A 24,548-nucleotide genomic window follows, 5' to 3' on the forward strand; every position below is an offset into this window, starting at 1 on the left:
ATACTTATGAGCGCCATTTTGTATTTAATCTTTTCACAATGAAAAACGAAACTTACAAAATAAAATAAAACCTGCAATTGAACGTTGTGTTTCTTAAGAAATAAAACGGTCAGCATTCAACAAATTTGGAATTGTGAATTGAACCTTATGGCGTCTGCATAGCGACTAAGTGCCAATGCCTCATCGGTTGAGGAGTGTTCGGGATGCGCCTGCCCGCCAACTGCGTGTCGTGCCAGATCGGGAGAGGATGGTTTGGGGAGACCCTCTGACCTATCAAACTGGTCTCTCGACTCATTGCACTGCGCTGCAGTGGGAGGGATATTCTCCTGGACACACTGATACCTAGATTCCTACCCAACCCTCATTCCTTTTACCATCCCATAACTTCATTTCCTTAAGAAAAGCGCTCCACACAGCATCCCAAAATATGACATATACCCTGAGGGAATTTATTTTTCTCAGGGCCTCCTGTGAGGGGTTAAATTAAAAAAATATTCATATATATTTAATTTCAATATATTTTTATATTTTGGACAAATTTAACCAGTGTGCGGTTATGGACGTAATGGAGTGTCAACAGGTTTGACGGGGTCTTGCTTTTTATCGGTTGTCTCGGCAAGTATTTTATGACCCCTCATAAAATGCCGAGCTCCTTTCAATTTTGAAATAATTTTTCACTAGTTTTTGGCAGTTTAGTTATGTATAATAAATATTGTATAATTTTTACTATTATTATGTAAAAGCTCCTAAAAGGGGCGTTCATAAAACTATATAAATAATAATGTAAATGTTCGTTTGCTCAAAATCTTAAGTCTGCGAAATTTGTTTTTTTTTAAAAACCGAGCCATCTGTCGGACGTAAAAGCAACACACACTATCGTTTCTCTGTCTGTACAGACATAATTAGCCACAGCACCGCGGAGCGGGATACAGCTAGTAAATAAATCAATATTCTATTTCTACTCTAGAGTCTATTTCACTCAGGAACGTGGTGACAAGATGCGATATACAGGGTTTTCCAATAAGAGTTGTTATTTTGATATTCAATCGTAAAAGATCAATGGTTTCGTTGCTTGTGTGGCACGTAGCGCCGTCTTGTTGAAAGTAAACGTTGTCCAGATCAATACCATCCAATTCCGGCAAAAAAATCATTAATCAATATCTTGATAGCGCAATCCATTCACCGTAACTGTTGCTCCAGCCTCATTTTCGAAAAAGTAAGGTTTAATGACTCCGCTGGACCATAAACCGCACCAAACAGTCATACGTTGAGGATAAAGAGGCTTTTCAACAATAACTCTTGGGTTTTCCGAGCCCCAGATGCGACAATTTTGCTTGTTGACGAAGCCACCGAGGTGGAAATGGATCTCATCATTCAAGATGATTTGCATTTGATTCACTCAAGTGAATTTTAATCATTTTTATTAATGGCGTAGTTTTTACTTGTCAAATTTAAAAAAATGACAGCTTCAAAAATAACATCTACCGAAATAGCGGACTATTCAAAATAACACCTCTTATTGGAAAACCCTGTATTTTAATAGAATTAGATTTTATATAAAATTTGCTTTTTTCCTCACTGGGATTTGCGCCAGCGACCTTTGAGCACATATCCAAGATGCTTCTGTCATCAGCTTTCAACACAATAATGAGTTAGATTAATTTTATTGGGCTAATTGTTTTGAGTGAGGGCCTTTCTAGTAAATTTATATTAGCACCGGTTCCGACATTGAACTTGGGAAATCTAAGTGCGTTCTGGACTGTACCTACCCACAATTCGCAAGATTTACGCGGTATTGCAATAAAATTCCGCTATTGCAATACCGCGTAAATCTTGCGAATTGTGGGTAGGTACAGTCCAGAATTGCGAATTGTGGGTAGGTACAGTCCAGAATTGCGAATTGTGGGTAGGTACGGTCCAGAACGCACTTAGATACCGTATGTTACCAGTTCTTTAAATTTTCATAAAAACCGATTTGTAAAATATAAATGGTATTCGATAAAAATCACGATAAAATTTTAATTATTTCTTTAAGAACGGCTTGTTTTATGTGTTTTTATTTTTATCATTAACAAAAAAAATATACTATAAATAAATTGAGTATAGTAATAAATACGGTTAAAAGAAAAAATGTCGTTTTTAGGTTTGAATGAGGATTAAACCTTCCTCCCCATGGACTGGCTCTGAACTGCTGTTAACTTTGAAAATGTCCTTGACTTTAAAAATGTCCTTAACACTTAATTTTTTTTGATTTCACCGAGGATTGACTCTTCCTCCCCAAGGAGTGACTAAAAGGTGTGAACCGCGCTCACACTTAAGCCAAATCTTAATTGGATGGTACCGATATTTATTTCGTATATTAACTGCTGTCAGTTTTTAAATGTCATTCGATTTCAGAGAAATGTGTGTGAGTACGTGAGTGCCACCAAAAGTTAATACAGTGCAATGTCATCGACAATTAGAGTTCGTTCAACATCGAGTCTATTTCTCGAGTTTCATCTCGATCGGGTTTCGAGAGTTTTCCAATTCATTCATTAATTTAAAATAGAAAATAAAATCAAATTTCAAATAAATATATGTATTTAAAACTTACGTTCTGTGTTTGTGAAATTTGTATGTTTTCTGGACGGTTGTAGATTAAAAAAACAACTCATTTTTATCACGGCCATTATAAAATCGTCTCATTCACTAATGGCGAAATAGCTATTTAGTTTAGATGCTTAGGTTTCAAAATATCTACATTTTTGATATTAACTACTTTTTCGTATGTGTATTTTGTGACAGATGTTCCGCCCCAGCGATTACAATGCCGTCATAAACTAGGACTCTTGATTGTATTTTCAATGGTGGAAAAAATGAAACGGATCACAAAATTATATTAACTAAGAATTTATGGCAATTATAATCTTCCAATGCGCAGTAAGAAAAAAAATCGTATAAAATCCGTCGAAGTAATAGAACTAATTAAATTAAATCTTACCTTTTCTTATTTAAGAAATTTTCACTAACCACAAATCACTTATCACTTGAAGTTCAGAAAAGTGTATACTATATTTTCTTTCACAGATCACAAAAATTCTAAACAATTTAAAAAAAAGAAAATCAACGAAAACTGTTAATTATTAATAAGGTTCGTATTTGAATAAACTTGTTTGAATTCGTTCGACACCTTATTTGTTTATGGATTCTGTACCCTTTTCCTTTAATGTTGATATTGTGTAATCTCTTTTATTGCGCGAGAGATAATAATTGTAATTATTGTGGATTTATGGGTAAACAGAGCACCTTTTGGCTTCGCGAAGCACAACCGACTGACCAGAAATCATATCAACGAGCTACGTGAACTCTCCGTCTATAGCAGGTGCGATAATAATAATAATAAATGAGTAATCAGTTATGTCGACCGACGTAGTACCTACCTGATTTATCTGAGATATTGTTTTTTTCCTTGTATTATATACATGTCAATATGACTACTATTAAATTATGAAAGAAAATTCAATTCTTACAGAAAAAACACGTTTCAGTAGGTACCTACTACTTAAAATGAAAACATTGTAACTTTTTAAAGATACGAAGTAGATACTGGGACAATAACAGGTAGATTACATTTCTAAAAATTTAGCACTATTATTTGCATTATTTCTTTGTGGCAATTGGAGGTCCCAAAAAACCTTCAAATAAATTTTCCAACCCCCCCCATATTATAATTTTTTTCCCCCTTCCCCCCCCTCCCAGAGATCGACCACCCCATGTGAATGCTATAGCTACGCGTTTGGAAAATCATCATGCTTTAAAATGTTTTTTCGGCCACATTTATCATTCCTAAGAGGCGTGAAAAAGTTACAGTTAATTATATTTTTAAAGCTAAGTTAAAATTCAGAGAGTTTAATGGATATATTAATAAAATTAAAAAAACTGGCACTGTAAAAACTATCCAATTAACCAATTATTATTTAACCTTACCTAAATTCAACACATCAAAATAATTATTTGTGATACGTTAATAGGTAAGTACCTACCAACTTTACAAATAAAACTATTTTTACTGCTCCCAGAAATTAGGCAAAATCGCAATATTATGGGAATATACCTTTCTAATGTATGAACATATGTATGATATATATTGCATGAAATGTTAGCTACTGATTAAACATTTTAGCAGTGCATAACAAGTTGTTTGTTTTTGTTTATTCTTTATTTCTTTTAATAACTTTATACTATTGTGTATTCTTTTTTCTAGTTAACTTATTTAATCTGATAATTTTTTTCCTTTCTTTCCGTATTGTTCTACGACTGTCAATAACTTTTATGTGTGTAAATAGCACTTAAAATAATGTTATCATATTAAAAACAAAATATTCCGACGTTAGTCTCTCATTCCTTTTATGTGTTTATTTGGCTTTTACTAGTATTAGGCGACACATATTTAACTAAACACTTACTTGCAATTCTTGCGAAAACAACACAATTTTCAATTAAATCTTTTTTATTCTATTTACCGAAAAGAAACAATTTATCAACGCCTTAGTGGAATTAATTATGCACAAAGTGCATTAAATACACGCATGAATGAACTATGCAATTGAAATAAATCGTTTTTACTTTATTTTCTTTTTGTTTGAATCACTACAACATCTACTGGGATTAAATAATAACTACTTAATTCCTATACTTCACTTTGCATACATATAAGGTGTCCGGAAATTTGTAGTATAATTGTGGTACTGGTGAATCTACTTCACATTTTGAGTCGATTTTGTGGTAGACTTTTTTCAATTGACTTTTCGTTTTCGAGTAAATCGAAACCGAAATTGGAATTGAAAGTCAAAATTAAGGTTGATATTGGCAGTTGTCTCGAAGCGTAGACCTGGCTGCAAAGGTTGCCGAAAAAATGGAATGCTATGATACAGAGTTTTCCAATAAGAGGTGTTATTTTGACATTTAATCGTAAAAGATCAATGGTTTCGTTGCTTTTGTGGCACGTAGCGCCGTCTTGTTGAAAGTAAACGTTGTCTAGATCAATACCATCCAATTCCGGCCATAAAAAATCATTAATCATCTCTCGATAGCGCAATCCATTCACCATAACTGTTGCTCCAGCCTCATTTTCGAAAAAGTAAGGTCCAATGACTCCGCCGGACCATAAACCACACCAAACAGTCACACGTTGAGGATAGGGAGGCTTTTCAACAATAACTCTTGGGTTTTCCGAGTCCCAGATGCGATAATTTTGCTTGTTGACGAAACCACCGAGGTAGAAATGGGCCTCATCCCTCAAGATGATTTGCATTTGATTCACTAAAGTGAATTTTAATAATTTCAATGCGTTGTTGAAGCGTGTATCGTTCCATTTTTATTAATGGCGTAGTTTCTCCTTGTCAAATGTTAAAAAATGACAGCTTCAAAAGTAACATCTACCGAAATAGCGGGCTATTCAAAATAACACCTCTTATTGGAAAACCCTGTATAATAATGTTTTTTTTCGTTAATAACTTACGTAAAAAAATTCAAATAATATTTGGACAGTTGGGTGGACAGCACATAAAAACCTTTCTTCTTAACCTCCCCACTACCTTCAGCCTCATAACTTTCCCAATTGGGGATGCAATAGTCTCACTGGCTCTAGACTGGAAACTGCTCCAGGGTTGGGACTTAGCGGTACTCATTTAAAAAAACATAAATCAATTGGTTCCAGGCAGTTGACATCGCATATTTAAAAATAAATGAATAAAACATTGCGTTACGCAGATATCCAAAGATAATATTTTATCTGCACAACCAAGTAACAAAAAATGACCGAAACGTCGGATTAAATCAGGTTATTCGTAACCCGTGAATGTTTGTCTTTCTTTTTAAAAGGGCAAGCAGGCATCTTTTCATTCGTATTATTTTTGCAGCAAGACAATGACAATTGAACAACTGAGGCTCTTTAAAAGAATTCACATTTTGGCAGAATAAATCAATCATTAGATCAAGGATGTAATTAATTTATGTAAAAATAGTTACTGTTTTAATTTAGAGTACATCGTAATTTTTACCCGTAGTTTTGGCTTGTTATAAACAACTATATCAAATGAATGAGTCACGTAATAATAGTACTTCTCAGTAAAAACATCAAGAAAGCGTTACGTTTGTACGGAAGTAGAGATAACAAAAATAATGACTATTTATCCTACTATATCAATACGACAAAATAAGACATAGAGTGGAAATAATTTGATTGAGTGCAAGTACCATTGAAGTGCCGTTGGTTATTTATTAAAATATATCCAAGAAAACAATATTATTTATTGGTGCCTTAAAATCAACGTTGCTTTCTTACTGATATTCCTCGGTCAACGCAACTATTTTCAGCTTACAATATAATTTCCTTCATGGATTATAGTATATTAAAATATCAACTTAACTGTTAAAAATAACCCTCCTATTGTTGACGATGTAGTATATATTATAATTTTTCAATAAGATAAATTTCATACTTGAAATATTACCTCAATTATAAATTAAAACATCATCGCACGCCACTGGTAAAAATGTATGCAGGTACCCACCTTTTAGCCGTATTGTTTCTTTAGCCTTGGTTACTTATGCGAAAATTGGCATTATTGGCAAAAATAATATCTATTACGTTTCCGGAAAATAAATTAAAACTGGTTATTTCCAGTTTCATCATTGCGAATAATTTGCTGTATTTTAAAATAGATTGTCCATTCTAGAGAAACTGAACAGAATAAGGCTTTTTTGTTGCACACTTGACCCTTCTAACTATTAGAATGGAACCTTCGAATTTTCTGTGATTGTTATTAAGTGTATTATGTTCGAGAATAATACATTTAGGTAATATTATTACGGTGATGAATATATTTTATAACATTTATAAGATATTGACTATAAACAAGAAGCCACGAATTATGCTTTGATTCATAAAAATGAACTGTGCAGGGCAAATCATTTTTAATTATTGAAGTGAAACTTCTTTACGCGCATCATGGAATTTCGAGGACCGGAGTAAAACCGACTCATGACCGCCATGAAAAACCGTGATCATTTCGCTATAGGAGCCTAGCTAATATTATATACTTAGTTTAGGTCACCCTCCAAACTCAGCTTCGCGGTCTAGAAGCAGAGCGCGCGACTCTCGTCATGAAGAACCGAGGTTCGATCCCCACTTAAACTATTTTTTTTTTCTTTTTGTGATTTTTTCAATACGAGGAAAAGTGATAAAATGCTATCGTGCTGCGACTTTTAGATATTTTGAATATATCATATTTTGGTCGAATACGTAATAACCGCGGTCTAGAGGCAGAGCGTTCGACACTCTTTATGCAGGACCCGGGTTCGAATCCCATATTTTTATAACTTTTAATTTTTTTTGTCAACGATTTGTTCTAATATATTAAAAAATTACATAATTTTTTTAATTTACCTTTGCTTTACTTTACGGTACCTATATGATATTTTGGTCGAAATATAGCTTACAAATCGAGCCGGTAGAGTCGCTCGGTATTTTGATTAATTATTTTAATTTATCAACGATTTGTAATAATGTAGTAAAAAATTACATAAATTTGTTAATTTACCTTTACTTTAATTTACGGTACCTATAAGATATTTTGGTCGAAATATAGCTTACAAATCGAGCCGGTAGAGTCGCTCGGTATTTTGATTAATTATTTTTATTTTGAATCATTAAAATTACTAATCAAGGCCCTATATGATATTAATTAATTATTTTTATTATTTTACTTTACGGTACCTATATTATATTTTAGTCGAAATATAGCTTACAAATCGAGCCGGTAGAGTCGCTCGGTATTTTGATTAATTATTTTTATTTATCAACGATTTGTAATAATGTAGTAAAAAAATAAATAAATTTGTTAATTTACCTTTACGTTAATTTGCGCGAGATACCTCTCCTCGCGGTCTAGAGGCAGAGCGTTCGACACTCGTTATGCAGGACCCGGGTTCGAATCCCATATTTTTATAACTTTTCATTTTTTTATCACATGCTACTTATAAATATGTCAATAGACAGAAAAAAAGAGAGAATGAAATGAAAAGAAAGAGAGAGAAGAATACTAAAAGTTTCACTTCCGTCGTGCGTAGGCTTGCCACACACTGTATTTTTTTAGTAACAAGCTGTACCCCACCACACATTGCTGTGGTTCAGAATGTCTGTGCAGATAGAAAAACAACAGCGTGTGTTACTTTCACGTCCAACAGATGGAGCTGTTTTTTTGTTTTTGTTTTTTTAAGAGCTGGTTACTTGTCACAGGTGACATCTATATTTAAAAAACACACGCTTATTCGAATGCAACGTTGTGTCAAAATTTCATGTATTTTTTAATTTATTTATATAGATTAAGGAGTTGCACAACGCAATATATTAATATATTTTTGGAATAACTTAAATGAGTAAAACCTTAAATTGCAATATTTAATCACTGAACATATTAGCGAGTCTCAAACGAAAATTTGAATTAACATTTAGGAAACAGATTTTCAACCAATTAAGTTTTAGTATTTGATTTATTGGAATAATTTTTGAAGCCTATGTAATATTTAATCATTAAAGAACAAAATGATATTAACAAATCTCAATAAAACGTGAAATAGAAAAAGACAAAATAAAAAGGTAACGGTCACGACGGAGAATTGAACCCAGATCCTTTGTCTAACCAGGACAGAACTCTCCCAATTGAGCCATTGAGAATTAATTGAAGATATTATTAATATCTTATATATGATACCAGATATTATTAATATCTTATATATGATACCGTTAAACATGATACCTAATAAACTCTGTCCCAGTAGCTTGTAGAGTGTTGTCCCGGTAAGAAAGGGGATCTGAGTACAATTCCCAGTTGCGACCGATACCTTTTTATCTTCTGTGTTATTTTCGGTTTCAAATTTCAGGGTACAGTTGAATATGTGTACATCATTAGTTCCTCCACTGGCTACTTACAAAGTTAGTAGCGTTGCAATCCAATATGTGGCACGTCCTCCTAGTGCCGACCAACGAATCCTGTCAATGTTAACCGCGTAAGAATGCTGGACACGTGTTTTCCGTGCCTCCCAACTGAGCACGAGCGTTCAAACAATCAACAACCCTAGTTTATTAAAGTAGGTACCTTTCATTGCCATACTGGTAAAACAAAAATAGCGTTTCCACCAGTCGTCGAATATGGCGGCTTAATCTACGGTGAATGCTAATATTATAGTCCTATCTAAACGTTTCCTACCTGGAAATAACATGCATCATTTGGCGTAGGTACTACAAGAGTTATTCAATGACAAAATGAAGAAATGATAGAGCTAGTGATTTAAGCCTATATCTGTTTCTACTTTCTGATTAAAAGAAGAATGATCCTGCCATACAACTTTCCCATATCCTCTCTTAAACTCATATGAACCGATGTATTTCAGAGGGGTATTACATAACTTTTATTTATCATTTCTCATTCCAGCCCTCATATTGGATCACCACCTTTACAACACTCCACAATTTTTTATCTGTTGTAGTGATTTATTTTGGTGTATTTTGCAGTGTTCCGCTACCTCATTCTTTAGCCAACGTTTGGTTAAGTGTGAGAACCCCAAAAATAAATCCCTGTATTACTTTTGTCCGCGAAAATCTCAAATTATACCTCCGTCTTTAGCTGGTTTAATTAAATCCTACAAGTACACCACTAGAAATATAACGAAACTGTACTACAATGGACCTAAAACTCATACTACAACAGTACAAAGACAATTCACCTACCTAGCTCCCAAAACCTCCAACCTTCTCCCTGATCCTAAAAAATATACTCCACTCCATACTTTCAAAACACAAATAACTCTATGGATCCTAACATCTGCAATACATTTCAACTACAACACCCATATATTTTACACTTTAACCTTCTTATCTCCCTCCACACATCTCTCACATTCCTCAATTGATTTAATTCGTATAAAAAATAGCACTTGTCAATGTTTAATTAATTATTTATAAACCAACAAACTACCAACATTTCCTTCAGCAACATTGTTCAATATTTTTAAAGTACCGAAAATTTAAGACCTTTATAAAAAAGATTCAATATTACAAATTTTCAAAGAAAATGTAATAAAAAAATTAAACTTAACTCATAATTAAGGCATAAGCATAACATCCAAATTCCTCGATTTTCAACACAACAAATGTACAATAATTATTTTTACAAAGGCATAAAATATTTCAACAGTCTTCACGAAGAAATAAAAAAATAACAGATTTGGTATCATCTAAAAATAAGATCAAAATATTTAAAAAAAATTAACAACCATAATATCACCAATCACTTTTAACGTTACAACATATAATGAATATAATAAATTTTTAACGTTACAACATCCTAGTATTTGAGATTATATTTAATGTACACTATTTTATAGTATCATTGTACACTAAAATGTAGTATAATTATGAAAAAACTCCTACACCAAGCTCAAGATCTAGCTCTCTTAATTGGCGTAGAATCCTTGTAAATGTATTTCACTATTTTGTTTTTGCCATATATTATGTTTATTACTGTAACAATGTTATAAATTAAACAATAAAAACAAATCACTTATAATATTAACTGAATCGGAATTGTATAATTTACTAACTATTAGGAATATTATTAAATTCTTCAATCTGTAAACTTCACCCGCTATATCACAGGGGCATTCCTGCATCCCTAGCATGGCGGTTGAAATAACATTCAAAATGTATCATCCAATGTAAATTTTCTTTGAAATAAAAAAAAACTTTATAATTTATTGTTAGGAACATTCAAATACTACACGTGGTATAGAAGTGTAAATCAACAGACGCCGATCATAAATAGTATAAATATTTTATTGTACTTGGGTATTTCATGCAATTAAAAGATCGATTTGGAAAAATTTGTTTTTTAATACAAATTGATCAAAACGCCCCCGACGTTATCCTATTCTGATCGAAATTCGATTACGGAGTAATGTGTATAGATTGATAACAATGGTGACGTCATCTGATTGAAAATTGTTTGTGCGTTTAAAACTCCGATTTCAGCCCGTTTTTAAACATTATTTTAAAATTGTGAATATTGTTAACCGCTCAGGTTAATTTGTTCGTTTCTAGGAAACGCTCATAAAGTCTCATCGAAATTGTTTTATCTCGCTTACGAGTTAGAAAGGGGAAACCTCGCGCTTTATATTCAAATCGAGAAGTTAACTATGGAAAAATTAAAATGCACAAAAAAAAGATTTGGACTGCTTTTTGAAAAAAAATTATGAAACTTCGCAAATTTTTTACTAAATATTTTTATATAATTTGTATTACATTTGTCTAATAAATTGTATGTGTTCTTGTTTTTTTCATTAATTTAAGTTACAAAAAACGTAAGAGGAGCTGTGAGAAATTATATGTTTATCTAGTAATAAAATTTGAAAGCGTATTATTATCACCTTTCAAAAACAGTTTTTAGTGTTCAGAAATAATGAACCCCTGAGAGGTTAAAACTGATATAATTGGACTTTATTTCTTTGTTAGGTGTTTAATGTGTACTAAAGAACATTGTTGAATAGACAAGGTGCTGGAGCACGTATTGAGTATGAATTTCCTAGTTAGCCATAAAGCACTTGCGTGTTATTTCTATAACAATTTGATGTCCACGTAAATGATTGTGGCCAAGCGGAAATGGTATCGTCTGAATAGAACAAAGGACATGTGATCGCAATTATTATATATAATTACTGCCATGAAGGAATTTACTGACTTCAGGCATTATTATGCAGCTCAAATTAAATAGCAGGTTTTCCGGGCTTGTCTTTGATAATAGTAATTTTATGAAACAATTGTAAGATCAAATGTCACCGCAATTCTAATTGAAGGTAATAGATACTGAATAAAATATTGTTATTTTTGTTAATTATTTTTATGTGAATACCGCAGAAGGGTTGGGGAGGTTGGGGAGGCGGGTTTGGGTACCGCAGCGCCGGATCACGCCAAGAGGTTCGGTACGTTTGGTGATTTAGCAGGGGTGCCTGAGTACCAGCTGCGAGGGGTACCATTTCGGGAAAGTTAGTTTTGGGGAGACCCTTTGACTTCTTCAACCGGTATCTCGACCCATTGACTTGCAATGGAAGGGATATATTCATATGCCCGTCACTCCCGGAGACACTGAACCCTAGATTTCTACTTAACCCTAATCCTTTCACACACAGCATCTCAAAATATCGGCCCTGAAGGATTATTTTCCTCCTGTGTTGGGTTGATGTTAAGCAAAACAGCCCTCTGTTTACTGTCTGGATACAGTGTGATGAAGGCATCCCCAATTGGGGTAAGTTTTGAGGTTGAAGGGAGGGGATCTGGCCACAAACCATGGCTAAAGCCATTTCTATTCTGAATCCAGCACGATACGAGTATCTGACGCATTCCGCATTGTCCAATAGTTTTTTTTCCCCAGTTCTGGCCTTTCAATGCCATATAATATTATAGAGGAAGATAAATTGAAATAGAGGGAAGAAAATACAAGTAGGAATTGATAAAAAATCTTACCATTCAATGTATAACGATTAAGTTCCTGGTTCTATCAGTCCTTCATGAGTTCATTATTCAATTGCATTTTCCTCATTTCCAACGACCTTCTTTACATAATTATTGTTCTATGAAGGTACAATTTAAATAATTAACAAACTCTTGTACTAACCCTTATATAGTTTCCTCGTAGATATCCCACACTCATAAAATTACGCAAGTAGAAATACCATCAATTTCATTTTATGCAGGTTTATTTCCAATCGTGCTATTATTAGAATGATTCTATGAAAGAAAAATTCTTATTTTTTCCTGCAAACCCTTTTCGCATTTGACACTATATGTTCCAGTTAATTATATTTTGCAAACGAATGTAGATCTTATTCATATTTTTAAAACATTAATATTTAACGGTTTTTCAAGAAATCTGAACTGTTCTAGTAAGTAATATTTTTTCACAGTTTTTTTGATAAGAGAACAAACATAAACTTATTCCTATTGTAAAGTTTATCAGACGATACTATAGGCATCGAACGCTTTTTAGGCGTGGCTTATATTACCATATATCTAGCTATGTTATAAGTGTGGGCGTGGTCTAGATGATGTGCCGTTATCTGCTAGCCGGGCGAAATTTGAAAATGATGCGACCCCGTCACATCAATTAGGGAGCTGCCGTGGTCACGCGGCTGTTAGCTGTCGTGGCAACAGATCCCCTAAAAAGAAATGATATTCCGTGCTCTCACACCCCCCCCCCTCTTCCAAGGGAGTAGAGAGAGGAAGAATTGTGTACGAATTAAGAAAGTTACGAATAAAAATTATTTGACTGTTGATTTATCCCAAATTTTTGTCAGATCCCCGCCTCCAGCAGTATTTCGCAGGCTGGCCAATCAGTTATCAGTAAAAGATCCGGTTTTACCCATGGGGAAGTTTGGACAGTCAAACATAATTTACAATTCCAAGTAGCTACAAAAATATGTAAAAGTATTCACAGCGCATGCGTTGTTTCCAGGCTAGTGATGGACACAACCCGAATAGTTTAATTATCGAAATCTCGTCTCCCGAAACATGACTTTGAAAAATGAAGTAGATATTTTGAATCAAACAAAACACACAACGACAAACGAATTATAGAAAAAAAAATCAAATTAATCAGTCAGAAGATTAAGAAACATTATTTTGATAACGCGTAATAAGTCGAATTATTTTCAATTGATTGTATTATGTATAATGTCGATACATCATTTCCATTCATTTCGTTCTAATATATTTGAATCGTTTATTTAGATACGTATTTCTCAGTTAGGACCACAGACATAGGAATTAATAGACGAGAAGATAAAGGCGAGGGGTAAAATCAACTGTTGAAGAACGAAGGGAGTGAAGATGACTGTGATTCGTCAATAAATCAATCTGACAGTAAATAGGCATCTCGCATTATAATATCACCATTTACTTCTTAAAAGTAAAATCTGCTTTGAATGAATAGACATTTTTACATGGGAGCGCAAATTACTCGCCACGTTATGAACAAATTTGCGAAGTCCAAATTCGGCAAAGTAAGGCAGCTTCTATATTCAGAGTCGTAGTTAGTTTCAGAGTATTTAGTTAAGACACTTTTATAAATGTTCATAATTTACTTCCCAGCAACCAACCAGCTTTGTGTTTCGCGTCCAGACGTTTCTCGATGTGATAGTAACAACTGATTCATATTATACGATGTGAATATGCTTAAAATAAAATAAAATAATGCTTATATATGGAATTTAATACGACAATTGGGTTTATTCTCTTTTTTCGCATCTATTTTTACCAGTTTTCATAGTACAAGTAAACATTTTGCCGTGTTATTTCGTAAAATGAACCGATGATGCCTCGACCATAGTTCGCACAAGAATGATGACGTCACGTTTTCAAATATCACTTGAGGCCGTACGCGAGCCCAGCCGGCTCAATGGAACCGGTATGGAGAGTGGGGATAATACGCTTTTAATCACTTAGGGCAGGTCTACTAATATTCATATGTCTATGGTTAGGACCATCACTAATCCAAACATTTGTCGGAACCAAAAATAAACAAATTCTGAGAATCAGCAACGAAAAGTCTACAAAATAATATGTTTATTGTCCTGTTGGTTTGGCTGGTAATCCCATACTTTATCTCAACACAGTATTTAAAAATCTTTTCCTGCACACATTTTTTTCTTTTCCAGCGATCGATTGTAGGTACTTATCTACCATGTATAACTTCTACATTTTTTTGAGAACATATTTTATTGCAAAATTATTGTTTCAGGCTATAAAAAATCTTAATCTTTTTTTTTATAGTACGAGTACATCTATTTTTATCAATAAATTTGTTTCAAAATACTTGTATATTTTTATTTGATTGATGATTTAACCTTTCTCCCGAGGTACTGGCTCTTAAACTGCTGTGAACATTTAAAATGTCTTCGAAAATTATAAATGGTTTGACTAAGGATTGAACGTTCCTCTCCAGGGATTGGGGTCAGGCCTAATTAGATAGTACCAACATTTATTTCGTATATTAACTGCTAATATAATGTCATCTAGTTTCTGAAAAATGCTTGAAAACTAAATCGGGATTCAAATAGATATATTTAAGTGTAACTTACTTCAAATTTACAAAGTTTCCAATGGCCCATTTGTAATATGATATAGTATTTGGCGGGCGTATGGTTTAGTTGATAAAATGCGTTGTCACCCGTCGACAAACTGCAATTAAATCAATGACGAAAGTAAAAATTCCGTTCTTGCTGCTATATAATGGATTTCTACAGTACCTACTCGTATGTAAACTCGAGGAAAAACTTGTAAATAATTGTAATAATTGGATAATTTTAATGGCGCCGTTTTTGTGAAAACTCATCCCATGACTGTTGTTAAGTTAGATCAAATAAGAAAATATGCAGGTACTTACTTACTTGTCCCACTTTCATTCAAATTTGCTAAGACAATATTCGATTTTTTTAAATATGCAGGTACATACTTACTTTTCCCACTTTCATTCAAATTTGCTAAGACAATATTCGATTTTTTTAAATATGCAGGTACATACTTACTTTTCCCACTTTCATTCAAATTTGATAAGACAATATTCGATTTTTGAAAATATGCATGTACTGATTATTGCCGTAAGATGTGATTCTTTTTTCTGATGTTTGCGCTTAGGACGAAATAAGTATTTATTTTTTGGGTTGTTTTGTTTTCGATCATTTTACATGAAAAGTGCATATTGAAAATGAACTCGCTTTTTTAACAGGTAATAAAACTATTAATTACATCAAACTGTACACTCATACCATTTCCACTTCATTTAACAACCTTGGACCTGACCTGACTGACCAGATTAAAAAAAAAAACTGTCCGGTTCCTTCTGCTCCTAACCGTCTGGAACCAGTGAGACTATGGCATGCCCAATCGGGGTATGTTGTGAGGCTAAAGATAGCGGCAGGGAAAGGAGATGGTGATGAGGAAGGTGGGGAAGTACCTGGCTATTCAGATCTGGTCACCAAACACGGCCAAAGTCATTTCAAGCAAAGTTTCAATTCTGAATGGTGGTCTTACACCAGGGCGATACAGGAAAAGAATTAAGAATGAGTTTTTCAGAACCAACTGATTTCGTTTTGTTTTGAACATTTTTAAAAGAGAACATTTAATACTATTGAAAACTGGGTATAATATTACGACTAAAGTCTTGATTTATTCAAATTTATGTGCAAGCAAGTACCTACTCTTTGTAATTGTGAGAAACACTGGAATCTGGAACAATTTTTCAATAAATCTCAATATTACAAAATAATCTAGAATGACAGATGATCATTTAAAAATACCGATAAATAAACTGTGCAGATGCTATCGCTTTCACAGTTCTCTGTTTATCTTATCATGCCTTAGTATTTTTGCTTTTCGACGAGGAGCAAATCTCAAATTTGTGCGGTATTTATTTTACAAAAACAATGCATCAAATGTTTCAAATCATTTCAAATGCTTAAAATGTAATCAAAAATATTAATTACGGTTGTGAATCTGTAATTCTGATTCCATAAACTCTAGAACTTTTGCTTTGAATTTATGTTTCATTTTCAAAATTGGAAGTTTTTGTTTTGAGAATTTAGAGAAGCGCGTAATATGATATAATATAAAATTATTTTAATCACCATTTTCAAAATTGGAACTGATTTGTCGAGAATTCAGACTATTCAGGTTGATAAATGACGATAAAATTAAGCCATTTTTTTAACCTCCAATTAGTCTAATTTGACGTCCAACGCCCTATGCCGAACGATCGGAAACTACCTAAACCGGGTCCCGCGCACCGCTACTCGCATGACAACAGTGGAACACGTTTTAACGAGATATTAGTACGCATAACCCTTTTACGACGATACACTGAAGTAGGTAACTGCAAGCTGGGGAAATACGCTGATTGAATTGCATTTTGCATAATGACCGGTCGGTGTCTGAGATGAATTTGGATCCCACACAGGCATCGTATGTTCTAAGTTCTCCATCATCAACACAAGGAACTTTTTCCGCTTACTGTGATGGTAATAGGAGATTAAAAAAAATTCAGGTTGTTCGTTACCCGGGAATGCTTGTCTTTCTAAAAAACAAAAATAATAAATAAATAAAAATAATTATTATTTTATATGTTGTGAAACGAGTAGGTTGATATTTCATTCGAATGGATGGGTGGATTCCGTACATGAGTCGGTACATTCAATTGATTTAAATTACTCATGTAATGCACGTGCTATCATTGTAGCGGAAAAGAATGGACGTGCACTTGGACGCAGTTTATACAGGGCGTTGTAAGTGATTTATGTAAGAACTTATGAGAGAACCGTCGTAAGTCAAAACAATTATTATGGCGAAGAATGCCAAGAGTACAATTTAAAAAAATCAATTTTTAAATGTTTTAAAACTTTAAAAAAATTGCTGAGAATTGATTAATCCTAGTCCCAGGGACCTGAGGCTTTAGGGGCATTACTGACCTTGTCAGATGCCGATCGTGTAGGACTGATATTTATTTCGTATATTAAATGCTATAATTTCGTGAGATTGACTTATTTGATTGACACCAAAATATGATAGAATGAATTGTCATTGACAGTTAGTTTCAGCTCAATCAAATGTCGGAAAGCGGGTTAATTTCCGCTTCCAAGATTTACATTCATTCACTATCGAAAACAAGAGTGAAATTCAAATAGATGCATTTATAAATGGTACCTACCTATACGAATACGAACTATAAATTGAATACGCGAGACTGGAGCCAACTGCGCTTAAGACTGAGCCAAATCCTGATTGGGTAGGACCAACATTTCTTTCGTATATTAACTGCTGCAATGTCATCCAATTTCGAATAAATGCGTATATGTCCGTGTGTGTATGTCCGTGGTGTACACCAAAAGTTGACAGAATGCATTGTCATCCACAACTATCTACATCGAGTTTATTTTCCGAGTTTCAGCTCGGACTTCCCTGATGCCGGGAAATGGGTTACTTTCCACTTATATTAATTTATATTAGTGTCTATTCGATTGGTAACATACCACATTCAACATATTTTTAAATATGCATGCATGACATGTGAGAAGGAATATGTTAAATAAAATATTCACTAAGTTAATTTATTTATTGACATCAAGTTATTTAAAATGGTGTTTATGCATAAATTTAGTAAAATTGAATATTATTCCCATTGACTTAATTCATCTAAGATTATTACGTATTAATTAAACACAATCTATCCATCCGCGTCTGTTTGTTTATGTCCTTAGTTCTTTTAAACTACGCAATGGATTTTGACAGGGTTTTCACTATCATTTAGAGAATTTTGCACTATAAACTACACTCACTGACGTAAACTTTCTGACGTACTGCTTCTACACAAAATTATACATGCATCAGTTGATACACCAAACATTTTATCCCAAATTATCATCAATATACCATCAAGAAAATCAACAAGGAGGATGAAAGACATTTTCTATATTAAAGCTTACCACACAAATACAGGATATTTTTCCCCTGTACCGCGAACATTAAGAAATTATAACTTTATACATGGCTCTAATAATGAAATAGACATTTTTAATGACCAATTTAAACACATAAAAAAAAAGTTTTACCTTTAATCATATTACGCTGATATTATGATGAAGCCCTTTATTTAAAGAGAAGCAATATTGTACCTACCTAATGAGTGTCTCACCAGTACCTACAGGTGTGACAATAACAAATCGTTTATGAACATATTTGTATTTACCTTTTATCCATTCTTATTTGTTATTTACTTCTGCATATTTAGCTTATTCATTTTGTTACTATTTTTGTTATTATTATGTATTTTTTATAAAAACACAAATAACATTGTTTACATCACTTTATTTCGATACAAAATCTCAACATGTTTCATGAACCAAGTTCACTTCATCAGGAGCACAAGTATGTTTCATTCAGGTAGTGAACTTGGTTCATGAAACATACTTGTGCTCCTGATGAAGTGAACTTGGTTCATGAAACATGTTGAGATTTTGTATCGAAATAAAGTGATGTAAACAATGTTATTTGTATTTTAATAAAAAATAAATAATGCCATCACAAAGTGAAAAGCAGTTAGAAGAAGTTTTCTTCGAAAAATTATTATTATGTATTTAAACATCCATGTATGTAAATTTGTGGGCACCGTGCCTGTTTTATGTACTTAAATAAAAATAAATAAATAAGTTTCTTCCGGAAGTTTTATAAAAAAATCATATTAAATTTATAGAATGTAGAGAAAAGTCGATGTTTTGTAATCAAGGTGTAAAAAAAATATTTGCTGGCGCTTAAATTGTTAACGCTGGCTAAACCTTATGAGATACCTACATCAAAATAATGTACTAAGAAAATTTATATCTTAAAAAGAGATACAGAAAAATTCGCAATGTTATATGTCTATACCAGCAAGGCCGCGTACTCGACAGCGAGTACGTATTGAAAAAAATATTTTTATTAATACAAAACATCTTGTTGTAAAACAAAGAAAAAGGGGTGGGATAAATATTCTTTGTGAGTTTGCGGGACAATTTACATTTTTGTATTGGACATTTGTGGTACATAGAATATTTCGAATAATAATAAAGAAAACACTTTGTGTAAAGTCACTTATTGATATTTTAAAGTCTACCGGTTTCGAAAAATTAGAATATTTCGAAAAATTTTGAAATTTTTGAAAATGCGAATAATTATTTGTTAAATGCATTAAAATCGAGATGCGGGCATATGCTATAATGCTATTTGCCTTTGGCGTTTTATTGTTATTTTACTATTGTTGTTTTATGAATCGATCGTAGCGAATTAGGTACTTCATCAGTACTTCCGGAAATTTTAATTAATTTTTGATAATTCATTATCACGGTAAACACTCTCCATTGTTTTATATGTTAATTGATGAATTCATTTACAGAAAGAATCCGATTAGAAATAATTACGGTATTAATGATTATGTTAAATATAAGATCAGTCAACGAGTTATTTGAAGCATTGAGGTAGATCCGAATATTTTAATATCTGTCGTCAAAATGAAGGAATTCTGTAAATGATTTTATGAAATAAATCCATTTGAACTTCACTTTCGTTTTCATGAAAGAATGAGTGCAATCTTGGATGTTGAAATTACCCTTCTTACTGACATCCGATCGAGCTGAAACTTTGCAGATAGACTCGTTGTCGATGGCGATGCATCATTTTGACGATGATATGCGGACATATACACATTTCTCTACAATTGGATGACATTGCAGTAGTTAATACACGAAAAAAAGTCGGTTATTCCCAATCGGGATATGGCGCTATTGTTAGCGCTGTTGAATCTAGTCCCTGGAGAGGAAAGGTTCAATCTTCGTCAGAAAAAATCTTAAAATTGGCTACTAAACGGCCCAACAGACGGCGCAAATGGGTCGAAAATTGAAAATAGATGTATTGTAGTTTATTTTTTATTTTATTTTACAATTTAAACCTGCTAAACTGCTTTTGCAGTTTGATCAGACAAGTACAACTGAAACAGTCGCATCGAAAGAATATCCATATTTACCATACATAGGTAGGTACAATTTACTATATATTTTTAAGTTCCATTGTGAATTCCAATTAGCTATACAAGGGCCTCAATAGGGCATCAGTACATATCATCTGTGTCCAATAGCCATTTTCTTAGATTATATTTGACTTTAGTGGTACATAAGGTATTATTTTCTTAGATTATATTTGACTTTAGTGGTACATAAGGTATTATTTTCATAGATTATATTTGACTTTAGTGGTACATAAGGTATTATTTTCTTAGATTATATTTGACTTTAGTGGTACATAAGGTATTATTTTCATAGATTATATTTGACTTTAGTGGTACATAAGGTATTATTTTCTTAGATTATATTTGACTTTAGTGGTACATAAGGTATTATTTTCATAGATTATATTTGACTTTAGTGGTACATAAGGTATTATTTTCTTAGATTATATTTGACTTCAGTGGTACATAAGGTATTATTTTTGATTGACATTTGTAGATTATTAGATATATTGGGCACAATGTAGTTTAGAGTTCTTTCTCCTTATTTACATTTCAGAACGACTAATCCATCATTTTGAGTGAATCTTATGTTATGCTTATGGTAGACTCTTTCTTTATACAAGGAATCCGACGATATAATTTGTTGACTTATGATATTATACAACAATAATCCTCTAACAGGTAAAACATTCAAATACTTGTACATTATTTTGATGTTACCTCTGTGTGCATTTGTGCATTTATGGATTAATAATTTTATAATAGAGTTTTATAACGTTTGTATATAGGTTATATTTAAAACTTTTTCCAAATATTATTTTTTTAAAGTCTTTGATTTGCGTTTTGATAATTTAATTTAAAGTGTAATGGAAAATTTTAAAAACAACAGTATCTTGCAAACACATTCGTATAAATGAAAAAAGTTCCACGTACAAGAACACCAAGCAAAACAATTACGAAAATCGAATGGGCCACACATTATTTTATTTGCAAATTACCTTATGATCAGCATACTAATAACTATTTGGATGACCGTCTCGTCTCAGAGGACAATGTATTCCAAAAAAACTGTTTTGCAGCAAGAATGTTATTTGTGATGTTGTTTAGGAGTGTTTTGCTTCGATATTTCGTTTTTCTATCCTTATAACCGTTTCAGTGCTGCGAACGAATTATTGTACAGGAATTTATTATGAAGAAGAGATGAAAAATATCATTTGCTGGCTATATTACCCGGATATACGTATCTATCTACATATCAACCTAAGTAATCACTTTTTTTCTATGACGCCAGAAAAACATGCAAACAAGATTATTCAATCATGTTATATTATTGTAATTATCTAAGATAAATGGATATTTCAATGCCCAACACCTCATAATGGAAATGACGTAAGAAGGTGAAAATAGTTGACCGAAAGGGACAGAAAAATACACGCAAATTTAATGACGACGGAGCAATGTTCGGGAAATTTTACAGAGTATGAAATTATGTAGGTAGGTATTACCTATTCATTGATAAAAAATATAACCGATGTTTAAAAATACATACATAATATTGTTAAAATATACATATATTATTAAAATTAAAATGTTTAGTATTGAATACCACATAAAGAGCGATTAATTTTCTTATATTTCTTTAGTTCGTTCTGTTTTTTACATTAGTCAACTATTTTTTTACCAAAATTGGAGATGCATAATTTTACCTCTGTATGTATTGGGTAACTTGTAATTTAAATGATTCTATTAAAAAAGTGATTGCGTGCCAATTTCCCGATAAAATATTAGTCATTCAGAATATATCGAATAACGTGTTCACATATATCAAAAAATGTGTTCTTTGTGTGACAATATCACCATTTGTATGAATACGTGTTTTGCCTTCCCTACAAAACATTCGCTTTTAACTGACACTTTGTTAGGAATTCTGTCAATTCATTTATTAAAGGCCTTCAGTCCCGTTTATAATAGGAAAACGAATAATTTGAACAGATTTTTAATAAAGTAACAGTATATTATATGAGTAATTTTCCCGGTGTAGGTACATTCTTACGTGAGTAAATATTATGTAGGAATGCAGTAGGTACTATAAATATATGTATGGAAGTATGTAATCTATTAATTAGATGAAAACACAGTCCATTGTTTACATCTAGTTTTATTAAACATGATGTTTCACCATTGCATGTAAGATCAACTGAATTGTTATTAATCATTGCACGTAGGGAATATTAGATCAGTCTATTTCATTAGCTATCACGCAAATACTTTATAATGCAGATGTCTGTTGCAAATTTTATATGAAATAACGTAATTTTTTTTACAAAATATAATATATTAAAGCATATTTTATACATTCTCTTACAAAAGCTGACGCTTGTGGTTAGGAGAGGACAACTTATTAATAACTTTAAAAACTTAAGAATTTAACATATTAGAGATTTAGACATAATATTTTTTATTAATATTTTTTTTATATTTGTCGTGTTTTTTTTCTGTTCGCATATCAGCGGATAATTTATTAAATAATTTTATTCCTTTATATACATAGTGATTCTGTGCTGTTGTGGTTCGTACGGGTGGTACAGTTGGTCCACCAACAGGAGTATTCCTTATGCTAATATTTAGCAGTGGGGTATTATTTTCATTAAAAATATCTTTGTTAAGCTGAAGTAGTGCAATTTTGTCGTAATTTTTTTTAAGTGAGGGAACAGGGAATTCTTGGAATACATTTATTGTTGATTCAATCATATCAAATAACAGCATTTAAATTGATTAAATGAAATAACATCTTTCCATTTCATTAATGAAATAACAACATATCATTTAATTATATGAAATAACAACATTTAATTTAATTGTATGAAACAACAACATTCCATTCCATATGAAATAACAACATTTCATTTAATTATATGAAATAACAACCTTCATTTAATTATATGAAGTATCAACATTTCATTTAATTCTATGAAATAACAACATTTGATTTAATTCTATGAAACAACAACATTTCATTTAATAATTTGAGATAACAACATTTGATTTTATTATAAGAAATAACAACATTTCATTTAATAATATGAAATAACAATATTTCGTTTTATTTTATGAAATAACAACATTTCATTTAATTATATGAAATATCAACATTATATTTAATTATATGAAATATCAACATTTAATTTAATTAAATGAAATGGCAACATATGGTTAATTGTATGAAATAACAACATTTCACTTAATTATATGAAATAACAACATTTCATTTCATTATATGAAATTTAAACTTTTCATTTAATTATATATAAAATAACATTTCACTAAATTTTATGAAATAACAATATTTCATAATAAAAAACACGTAAAATTTGTTTTTGACCACTTTAATTGTATTTAAACTCTACCGGTTTCGGAAGAACCCTTCCTTCATAAGGAGAGTAAAAAATCATGATGTATCCCTAGAATAAAGATTTTTTGGTAACTTTGTTTACCGACTTCACAAACGGTAGTAAAACAGCTTTATAAAATAAATGTATAGATTTAAGACGATACAAGTAGCAATAAAGTAGGAATCTTAAAGACTTAAGTGAAGAAGGTGTGTACAAAATTATTCTGCGCGCGGCCTGGCATATTGGACGGACATACAGTCGAATTTGCCCTATCAGGCCCAGAAAATTCTTCTTTCCTCATTTTAATTAATTCTGATGTATTACTAAAATCTCGGATATTTCTAACCGAATAATACCTCGGGAAGTCACTAATTCATCGTCTAGAAAAATAAAATCTGGTTAGCTAATTTCATGCTTGAAAAACGATTTAGAAATTTTTCAAACCTTTTTACGTAAAATATTTTAATATTGGTAAAGTACTGTTAATTAATCTTTAATATAAATAACTTACATCTGTGTCTGATAAAAAAATATT

At 32.0% G+C, this 24,548-nt stretch overlaps 1 protein-coding gene across 4 annotated transcripts in view; it reads right to left on the minus strand.

Annotated features, from left to right (window-relative positions):
* The window catches only part of LOC149422628 (facilitated trehalose transporter Tret1-like), a 99,798-nt gene that overhangs the window by 21,908 nt on the left and 53,342 nt on the right, over positions 1 to 24,548 (minus strand). For 2 of the 4 annotated variants that reach the window (XM_089633421.1, XM_089633420.1), the window contains exon 1: positions 2,981 to 3,297. The exons of the other annotated variants lie outside the window; for them this stretch is intronic. The gene's annotated coding sequence lies outside the window, so the exon portion shown is untranslated. Of the gene's footprint in view, positions 1 to 2,980; positions 3,298 to 24,548 lie in introns of those variants that run through there. 4 annotated transcript variants of the gene reach the window in all.

The sequence above is a fragment of the Hesperophylax consimilis genome, chromosome 7 (genome assembly GCF_061612785.1).
Source record: "Hesperophylax consimilis isolate HC1 chromosome 7, BYU_Hcon_1.0, whole genome shotgun sequence".
Taxonomy (NCBI): domain Eukaryota; kingdom Metazoa; phylum Arthropoda; class Insecta; order Trichoptera; family Limnephilidae; genus Hesperophylax; species Hesperophylax consimilis.